The sequence below is a fragment of the Nansenia antarctica genome (genome assembly GCF_963989245.1).
Source record: "Nansenia antarctica genome assembly, chromosome: 12".
NCBI lineage: Eukaryota > Metazoa > Chordata > Actinopteri > Argentiniformes > Microstomatidae > Nansenia > Nansenia antarctica.
This window is the reverse complement of record NC_137682.1, coordinates 27,502,825-27,513,279: the sequence shown is the minus strand read 5'-3', so window position 1 is coordinate 27,513,279 and position 10,455 is coordinate 27,502,825.

Here is a 10,455-nt window from a genome sequence, read left to right as displayed (position 1 = left end):
CAGCCAGGCTGATAACCCTCCGTCGCGGGAGGGGAGAGTGCATCAGTCGGCTGTGATCCTTGACAGAACCAGCCTACGTTATGTCTGAATCCCTCCACTGCACAAGCTTCTACGAACCCTTCGTAGGGTGTAGGGCATAGAATGAGCCCTTCGGTTTGAAATACAGCACATGTTATCTGCAGACATAAATAAGAAATATAATATGTACCTTTTATGTCGCCTCTTCACTCCACAACCTCTTCAGAACTGCTCTTCGGAACTTCTTCAAAAACACGTCTCCGGTCCGTTCCACTTATCGTTCCCCCCCAGAACACTTCCGTTGTGAGAACACTTCCGTTGTGAGAGCACTTCCGTTGTGTTGTGAACTGAATTGCAGCGTTTTCTTGTTGCATGTGTTGTCGGGGGTTGTATGTGTTTTTGACTTTGTATCGTTTCTGTATTTGCAGCGCGTTTCTGTATTTGCAGCGCGTTTGCTGTTAATGTATTTGTTTTGGCTTTCTGCAGCACGTTTCTGTTGTTGCATTTGTTTTGGATTGTGTATGTGTTGTTGAGTTTGTGTCGTTTCTCTATATGCAGCGCGATTCTCCTAATGGAAATGCTTTTGGTCTTTGCAGCGCGTTTGCCCTTGTCGGCCACTGTAAAAACATACAATATACAACATAAAATAACAACAAACAAGCAACAGAAACAGTGAGCGGATACACTGATTTTATATACCGTATTTTCCGGACTATAAGTCACACCTTTTTTCATAGTTTGGCTGGTCCTGCGACTTATAGTCAGGTGCGAGTAATAAACCCCTCAAAAAAAGTTTGGAAGTTCGGAAACGTTATTTCGGTCGATTATTCCTCCCCTTTAATAATACCAATTGGTATTGTATCTTATATCGTTGGAAAGCCTGATTAGTCACCTTTACAACGAGGTACAGCTTGTAAGGATCATGCATTCGTGGAATGAGCAACACAGCTAAACGTGTGGGTAGCGGCCCAAATATATTTGCCAAAATCCCCTACATTCTTCTGCTGGTATTCACTCTCGTTTTGAGTTGCTTGGTGGATTAGATGATTGCACTCTCCCACAGTAATAAGGAAAAAACAACACATATTGGGCATTTTTACACTTTATTCATTTGACACTGTCAGGGACCTCAGTAGCGTGTGGAAGATCCATACGCAGTCACAACAGCTTCTCACCTCCTCCTCATGCTGGTCATTCCTCAACCAGGATTTGCCGCAAGTCAGCCAACATGGTTGCGTTGGTCACTCTGGGACAAACAGCACGCCCAAGCTGATCCCACAAGTCTTCAATTGGGTTGAGGTCTGGATTCACGGCAGGCCATTCCATCCTCTCCACTCTGGAGGTACTCTGTGATGATCCTGGCTCTGTGGGGGCGAGCGTTGTTATCCTGGAGGATGGAGTTAGGTCCCAGATTCTGGAGATATGGGATCGCCACTGGCCCCAGAATATCATTCCTGTCAATTAGGTGCCATTCAGGAGCCAATCACACACCTACCAGCACTTGAAGCTCAAAACGAGAGTGAATACCAACAGAAGAATATTGTAGGGGATTTTGGCACATTTTTTTGGGCCGCTACCCACACGTTTAGCTGTGTAACTCATTCCACAAATGCATGATCCTTACAAGTTGTAAAGGTGACTAATCAGGCTTTCCAACGATATCAAATACAATACCAATTGGTATTATTAAAGGGGAGGAAGAATCGACTGAAATAATGTTTCCAAACTTTTTTTGAGGGGTTTATATCAAAATATATAATGTCATACTGACTGACATGAACCAAGGAGTAAACATTACCGTCTACAGCCGCGAGAGGACGCTCTGGGCTTGACAACTATATGCTGCTCCTGTACCACTGAAGAAATGAACTGAAACATTAACTGGGGCTTGGTGAACTTGTTTACCGGTAATTTGCTTGTTGGACTCGCTAGCTTGTTATGTTAATTTAGCCTATTCAGCCTCCCAGGTATGTTCTTTATGCTATTGTGTAGCTGAATAACTGTTAACGTGTTACGTTAACATACCGGACACCTATTCAGCCTGTTGTTCTGTGTGCTATTGTGTAGTTGAATAACTTGCCTTTCCAGATTAAATGTATGTTCTTGGTCTTGGATTTTGTGAAATACATTTCTAAATAAATGCGATTTAGGCCCAATCCCGATTCTCTTTTCTACCACTTCGGCTCGTTTTGGAGTCACTCGCTTTGTAGCCAAGGCCTCCGAACAGAGCCACAAGCCGTAGTGGTTCCCCTAAGAAATGGGACAACCCTTCACGACTGATACGTCATCCGTAGTATCGTAGAAAAGCATTGACGCTCGCGATTCATTCACAACTTGAATGAACTTGAACTCTATCAATCGATCAAACAACTCATCAAATAAAAAAGAACAATGCTTCATTATCAGACCATGACAGAATAAGCTCTAACCTGTATGAAACCTGTGCTCCTATGCTGCCGGTCTGCACTGATATAGGACAACAGTGCAAACAACTTCGCGGCTGAACTTTAGTTACATTTACGGCGTCATATGCCATCAAAGGGAAACATGGAAAAATACAAAAAATAAAAATAATTTATTTCTAAATAAACATGATTGTACATCTCTGAAATGTAAATCGCGCACCGATGTATTTCTATGGGGAAGGCTGTGCTTGACACTTCCATGGGCATGACGTCGGGGTAGCGGAACACAGTGACTGTCAGCCTCGCAAATATGAGTGCTCCGGTGTCCTGCCCGCTGTCCCGAGCGCGCTGGACTGTGGAACTTTCTATGTTAAGCATAGGCTCAAAACTCAAACTTTCACACTAAAAGAATGTTGGAGAGACACCAAGAGAATGTTCTTTTTTTTCACAACTGCCAAAGCACATTTTTAGAAACCTTACAGTATCGGTTCTCAGAATATATCACTGTAGAGTATTGGGCATTCATAGATTTGTGTGTTTCATATGAACAGTATGTAAATCTACAGAAAATACAGTATCTATGTTGTTGGAAAATATCCTTTTACAGTATGTATATGTTCTTCATGAATGTTTTACTGTAATGCTTGGCTAATTTTACTATATAACTAAAAGACATTACAGTACAGTAATTCGAACTTGATCTTACGTGTGGACAATCGACTTCTTTCTAAAGGGATCTCTTGACCATTCTGAAGTATGCATTCACCCACAGGGGTGGGTGAGAGTTACAGTCATTGAAATAGTATAACTTCCTTCAATGTTACGGTACATGTGGGAATACGGTAGATGTGGGAAAACTAGGGTTAGGGTAAGGTGCTAGGGTGACTTGGTACATGCTGGCATGTCTAACCCTAACCGTAACCTTAACCCTTACCCTAATCCTAACCCTAACCTTACTGTAACCCTAGCACCCTAGCACCTAACCCTAACCCTAGTTTTCCCACATGTATGATAGTCATGCATAAAAATAAATCTGCGCTCCCTGTCTAACGTTATATCTAAACGTTACATATTTTAAGGCTGATTTTGCATGATAGTCATGCATTTTTAGATATCTATTTCCCCCCTTTAAATGGCATATGATGTCGGAAATGTTACTAAAGTTCAGCCGCGAAGTTGTTGCACTGTTGTCTTATCGAGTTTCAAATAAAGGTTTGAAAAATGTACCGTATTCCCACATGTACCGTAACATGTACACTACTGTACTGTATCACAACTCAATGCAAACACTACAGAGGATCCATTACACACAACAATACTCACTGAAAACAATGTTCAGGGTGTGATGTTTTTTTATTTATTTATGGAACTATACCACGCACACACACACACACACACACACACACACACACACACACCACAATCATTTGCAACAAGTGTCTTACATTTTGAGTCGTTATGTTTAATGAATGAAGCCAGGTGTGTTCATTGTGTTCAAATGTTGCTGACTGTGGCAAGCATTTTGCATCACATGAGCTTTAATTTGAGAATTTGAGCAGAGTTTTTTGCAACTTGTGTTTTAGCAAGACAAAATGTGTTTAGATTTATGAGAAAAGGAGGATTGTGTTTTGTGAATTGTGTCTTCATGTGAAATGTGTTTATGGTTTTGGCAAATGGGAGCTAGTTTTATTTGTGTCTCTTCTCTTCTTCCTCTTCAGATAAGAAGATATCCATCCACCCGTTCTTTTCTGGACGTTTCTGTCCATTGGTACCCAACTGTTTATGTTCGACCCTCACCTCTCCTCTCATAGAGCATCTTGTATGTCTCCGAATACAGGGTCTGTAGCAATCTTCGCTTGACGGTCGATAAAAGTCACAATATCAGTGAACATAGCTCTTCGGCGATGCTTTTCCTGGATGTCACATGCCACTGTTCGCCACTTGTCCCTCAATTTGTAGGGCAACTTCTTGATCACAGTGAGCATATTCGCAGGTGTGTTCAAGTCACATAGATTATACACATCCTTCATGGCCTTGCAACATCCACGCAAGAACAGGCCGTATGATTGTAAAGCCTTCCCATCCTCCGACTTAATTGATGGCCATGAAAATATTTTGTCCATGTAGGCGGATGCTAGAACATGATTATTTCCAAAGTGTTCATGGAGTAAAGCCTTTGCTATATAGTGTATCCAGTGCCATCAGTCATGTGTTGGCAGCTTCTGACTAGCTGTTTTGGCTGCCCCCTGGTGTATTGCTCCAGGTAATACAGGCAATCAACAGCATTGTCGGTCCTCCCCTCTATGGTCTGTTCAAATGACTGCATAAAAACATGGTATTGCAGAGGGTCGCCATCGAATATTTGGATGTCTCTTTTAGGCAGTGAAGCAAGACATTGTTGATGCACCAACATTGAAGTTATTTCGTTTTGTTTTTCCATTATAGACATCATGTTGTTCTGTTCACTGCTGCTGTTCCTGGAAAAAGGTTGTACATCTCTGTGAGGAGACAATGGAGGCGCTGCAGCCTTTGAGACCGTGCTCCGTGTCTTTGTGAGCGCTGAAGGCCCCTGGTGGAGATATTTGGCTCCATCAGATTGCCTTTGCTTTGGGCTTGAGCCTCCAAGGTGTTGATTTATATTTCCAGGTTGTCCTCTTCCATCCTTTCCATCTTTATGTTGCGTAAAAGTATCTGCATTAATGTTGAGGCCCTTTTCAAAGTAAGATTCCATGCCATCCAATTTCCGAGAAACAGCACTCCGCACGCTTGACCTAGAGGCTCTTAAAACATTCACCTTTGCCACGGATGCGGCTATGTCTGCTTCAAGCTGAAGTTGTTCCTTTCGTTTTCTTATTTGCTCCTCCTGTTCTTCAAGGACGTGCTTTTTCTTGAGCAACTTTTGCCGAGCAAGTAAAGCAGCTACTTCAGCCTCGGCTCTGAGACGTGCAGATGCAGTTGAGGAAACATTAGATCTTGAACGGTGGTTCCTGCTGCTTTGATTTGATACGCTGTCCCATGGTGCAATTTCATCCTGGGTGTCATGTCATTATTCCATTTTGAATTGGAAACCCTATGGTTACCCTAACCCTAACCCTAACCCTAACCTTAACCCTAACCCTAAATGTGGCCTAACTAATTAATGCAAGTGCAATTCAAAATGGAATAATCCCGAGAGAAGCCCCGACAGGCGCACATAACAGGCGCACCCCTGCGCTATCAGAACGAGCTACCCCAATGTCACGTCGGAATTCGACGTTTGGATGCAAATGTCACGTCGGAATTCGACATTTGGATGCAATCTCACGTCAGAATTCGACGTTTGTCCATAAACGTCGAATTCTGACGTCTGCCGTGTGAGACCAGGTTGCTCTAATTATTTAAAATACAAATAAATAAATAGACAAGAATGTGTTGTGTAACAACTCCCCCAAGATTCCCCTCCACCACAGAGAGACTAAACTGTCCTTCTGAAAGAGACTACACTGACATCCTCCATCCCAGACAGACTACAATGACCACCATCACAGTGTGACATGGGAGAGTTACTCCATATGAGAGTGGAGAAACCTATTCTTCAGGTAGCATGTGTTCCTGATGTTGTGGACTACTCTTTTATCAACAATTTCACAGTATTGCCCATTGGTGGCAGTTGACTTCATACCTATCCCAACAAGTTGGCGTGGTTCCCAAAAACATTTATGATGTAGGAACAGGAGAGTGTCAGTTTGTGCTTGACTTACTAAAGGAAACACGGGGGTAAAGGTGTCCTGGACAACCACTCCCTCCTCCACCATCAAATTCACTTTATCAACACAGTCCCAAAAATTTACAACTGCGTTGTTCATCCGCGATGCAGATCTCACACTGTCATGCCCGACAATAGCTCCGACGGCTAAACTACACTCTTCCACGGTGCAGCTTGGTCCCGGAGAGAGCTTTATAGCGTGTCTACGCGTCAGGCGTTCAAACCCCATCGCCCCAGGCGGCATGCCGACCAGAAGAACTGGTGGCTGCTACGCGCTCCAAAAACACACCAAAACTAAACTAACAACACTAAACAAACGACAAACAAAACGTACATATATAATAGACACACAGATAGAAGACAGAAATAACTTTCAGAAAGTTTTAACTCACGCAAACCGCTCAGTCAAAACCGCCTCGCTCGCTCAAACACTCCCGACACACACGCATGCGCACACAGAGAGAGACAGAGAGAGAGCGAGAGAGAGGGAGAGAGGGAGAGCAGAAGAGGGAGAGACAGAGATAGAGAGAGAGAGAGAGAGCGAGAGAGAGAGAGAGACAGAGAGACAGAGAGAGAGACAGAGAGAGAGAGAGACAGAGAGAGAGCGAGAGAGAGAGAGAGAGAGAGAGAGAGAGAGAGAGAGAGAGAGAGAGAGAGAGAGAGAGAGAGAGAGAGGATTGATTGATTGATTGAAAACTTTATTAGAAGATTTGCAGAAGTAGGTACATGAAAGTACATATTACATACAAGGTCAACTAACAGGATAAAAACCCAAGAAAGCCACTGGCTTATTTCAATTGGGGTCCTTGATACTCAATTAATCGTTACATGTAAGACAGACAAAAAACTAGTACTATCTACAAGATAATACAGACAAATAACTAGTACTATCTACTAGATAAACATACATCCAACATGGGAAGAACAATACAACAAAACATAAGGTATGTACAGCGGGTAGGACAGGTGGGGACATACACCACAGGTGGGGGCGGGGGACAAAACACAAAGTATGTACAGTGGGTAGTTCGGGCAGGGGGACAGACATATAATATGTACAATGGGTAGTTCGGGCGGGGGGACAAAACAACAAGTATGTACAGTGTGTGGTCATGGTGGGGGGGGGGGGGGGTACAAAAACACCAGTAGATTTAGGCGGGGGGGAGGGGGGGGGGGGCGACATAATATCATTGCGTTTGCTCAGAGTGTAGACCAGGTAGGGGGGTGAGGATTGGGGGATGGGGGGGGTTGTCCATTGTTCCACGGTTTCGGTAGAGAGTCTCCGGGTGGTGGGGGAGGGGGGGTCGTCGCCGGGTGGGGTCTCCAGTACTGTCTCCAGTATAGATACGAGCTTTGCCTGATTTCAGTCTTTTGAGATCTAAACCCAAATCCTGCGCTATGTTACCGACTAAAGAGCCTTTCGCCATTTCCTCGGGAATGGAGTAACTGACCTGCCCGTGCACTGAACTGAGAGAGAGGACCGAGATGAACAACAGTACTTGCCGTGTCATTGTTCTGCCCGACATTTTCTCTGCGATGTCAAACAACAAAGACGCTATAATCCGTATATCAGTCGTTAATATCCTTTCAGTTTGCAGACAGAACAAAACACCAATGAAACATTAGTTTACAATCCACAACCCGAACAAAAAAATGTCCAGCTCCAAGTATCCATGCAGTGTTCTCGGTAACCCGGACTGTGCGATCTGCGTGCGTCTCTTTCTCTGTCTGTGGTAATCCCGACTCGAGACGCCGGGAGAGCAGAAGAGGGAGAGACAGAGAGAGAGAGAGAGAGAGAGAGAGAGAGAGAGAGAGAGAGAGAGAGAGAGAGAGAGAGAGAGAGAGAGAGAGAGAGAGAGAGCAGTGGCGTACCGCAAAATCCCGAGGCCCCTCCGCAAGGTGGCGGCGGGGGCCCTTTCGCAACGGAGATTTTTAAAAACGTGCGTTTTTTAGAGTCCGATGCGTTATTGACGTTGCGAAATTTCGCAATATGCACTCTACATTCTAAATGCTTGACTTAGCAAAAGGTATACAAACAAGTGAGAGCAATAGCCTATAACTAAAACCAAATGGTAGACTACATCAGTAGAATGTATTATAAGTAGAAAAGTACAAGCTTTATTTCTTTTAACAAAGTGTGGTGTGCACATTAGTGCGATATCTGTAAACATACAATCTGTAGACTCTCCGCTAAGGGTTGCCAGATAGGATTGAGAATTTCCAACCTAACCAATCTAAAAACGGCTAAATCCACCAAAAACCAGCCAATCTGGCAACCCTGTCTCCGCTGCATCAGAGTCTACTTGTTGCGCAAAATAGGCCAGGGTTTTGTCAAATCTTTTGTTGGACATCTCGTTTCTTAAGTCCTGGTATATTGTGGCATTTCTTTACTGTTTGCCATCTGGAATACCCAGGGAGACGCAGACAGCAGAAGTAGAATAGAATAGTAGAATAGAAAAAGAAACCGCTATAACCAGCTGAATGATGTACCTGTATGATGCACTGGCAGTCTGTGACAGTGTGTGCACCAGCCCGGACCCTGCCCTTCTGCCTGAGTTTGAGTATGATGCTGCCCAAATGAATGTTATTGTTTAGTGATGCTGCCCAAATAAATGTTATTGTTTAGTGCCGTACGCTTTCGTGGTATTATATTGTGTGAATTATCATCTGTATGTTGTTTTCTTTCACTCGACTAACCGCCGAGATAATACTTGAGACATGTACTTCCGTAAGCATTAATCCAACTGTCCTGCAGTTCTAATTTGACGATGTGTCCCAGTCTATACCATGGCGGAGTGGTCAATAACAACTCTCAAAAGGCTTTTGACGGACGCGGAAAACGCAGAAAATCGAACCTGTTCTTTTTTTGGGACGGACGAATATTACGGATTCGGTGTGCAAGCGTGATTGACACAACATGAGTTCTAATTTATTTTTTTAACGGACGTAAAAAACGCACGTGAAAAACGCATTGGTGTGCAAGGGCCAGAAGCTGCATTGGGTAAAAGAAAAGATGACATTTTTCGAAGTTTCGCAGAATTTTGTTCCTTTTTATAGGAAAGTTCCCGTTTTTGCGCACCGCTGAGGTATTTTCGCTTGCTCATTTTCGTGTGACGTCAAAGTCATGTTGCTATTGGATACGGGTAACTATGTTTATATATTTTTTTTAAATAAAAAAATAAATGTTTGTATCCGATGTTAGGGCCCCCCCCCCCCCCCCATGGCCCATGGGCCCCCCCCCGCGGTGCGTCGCTTGCGGGCCCGTCCGCTACGCCACTGTAGGCGAGTCAATATATGGTTTAACCCCCCAAAAAATGATACAAAAGGTTTTTCAATGGATTCTGGTAGTATTGGGCGTGCTAAATAACATACTAAAAGTCGACCAAAATCGACCCCTCCGAAAGCCGTCATTTCCAAGATGGCGTCCCAGATGGCGCCGGGGCGATTAAAATGGCTATATCTCAAATTAAGAAAATGGTGCAAAGGATTTCTCAACTGATTCTGGTACCTCTGGGCATGCTCACTAACATACTAAAAATCTAGGAAAATACACCATCCAGAAAGGCTTCATTTTCAAGATGGCGTCCAAAATTGCGGCCGGCCAAGCTTAAAATGGCTATATATATGTCAATAGAAAAATTATATAAATGATTTTGTCATTTGATTCTGGTACCCCAAGTACCCCTAGACATACTTAGGAACACACTAAAGTTTTAGGGAAATACACCTTCCGAAGAGGCTTAATTTTCAAAATGGTGTCCAAAATTACGACTGGGAGCTTAGAATGCCTGTATCTCAAATGGGAAAAAATGTCTAAAGGATTTATAAACTGATTCTGGCACCTCTATACATTAATAACGAGCAAAATATCTAGCTAAATATATCTGCTAGGAATACATCATTTGCATCATCAAAAAGGCTGCCTGTAGCTTATTTTGGCTAAAATTAAAATTGGTTATTATATTCAACCTAGAAAGCTGGCTTTGGTGTTGAACACAAAATAAATGACCCACTTATTGTGGTCTTTAGGCCTACTCATCATCATCTTCAGGATCCTCTGGGAGAAACTTGTTATGTGGATTGTCACATTCATGAAGTTGACATGGTCCACAGACAGTACAAGGTAGTCCATATTTTCTGCATGAGCAGCGAAGTGTCTTGCAGGCAGTGGTACAGATACAATGAATGCCCTTCAAGAGACTGTCTGGAGCAGCATTCATTGTTGACATGAGTGGGACAAATCTATTGTCCTGCAGGTTCCAGCCCCAGTCTAGAGCATCTATACCA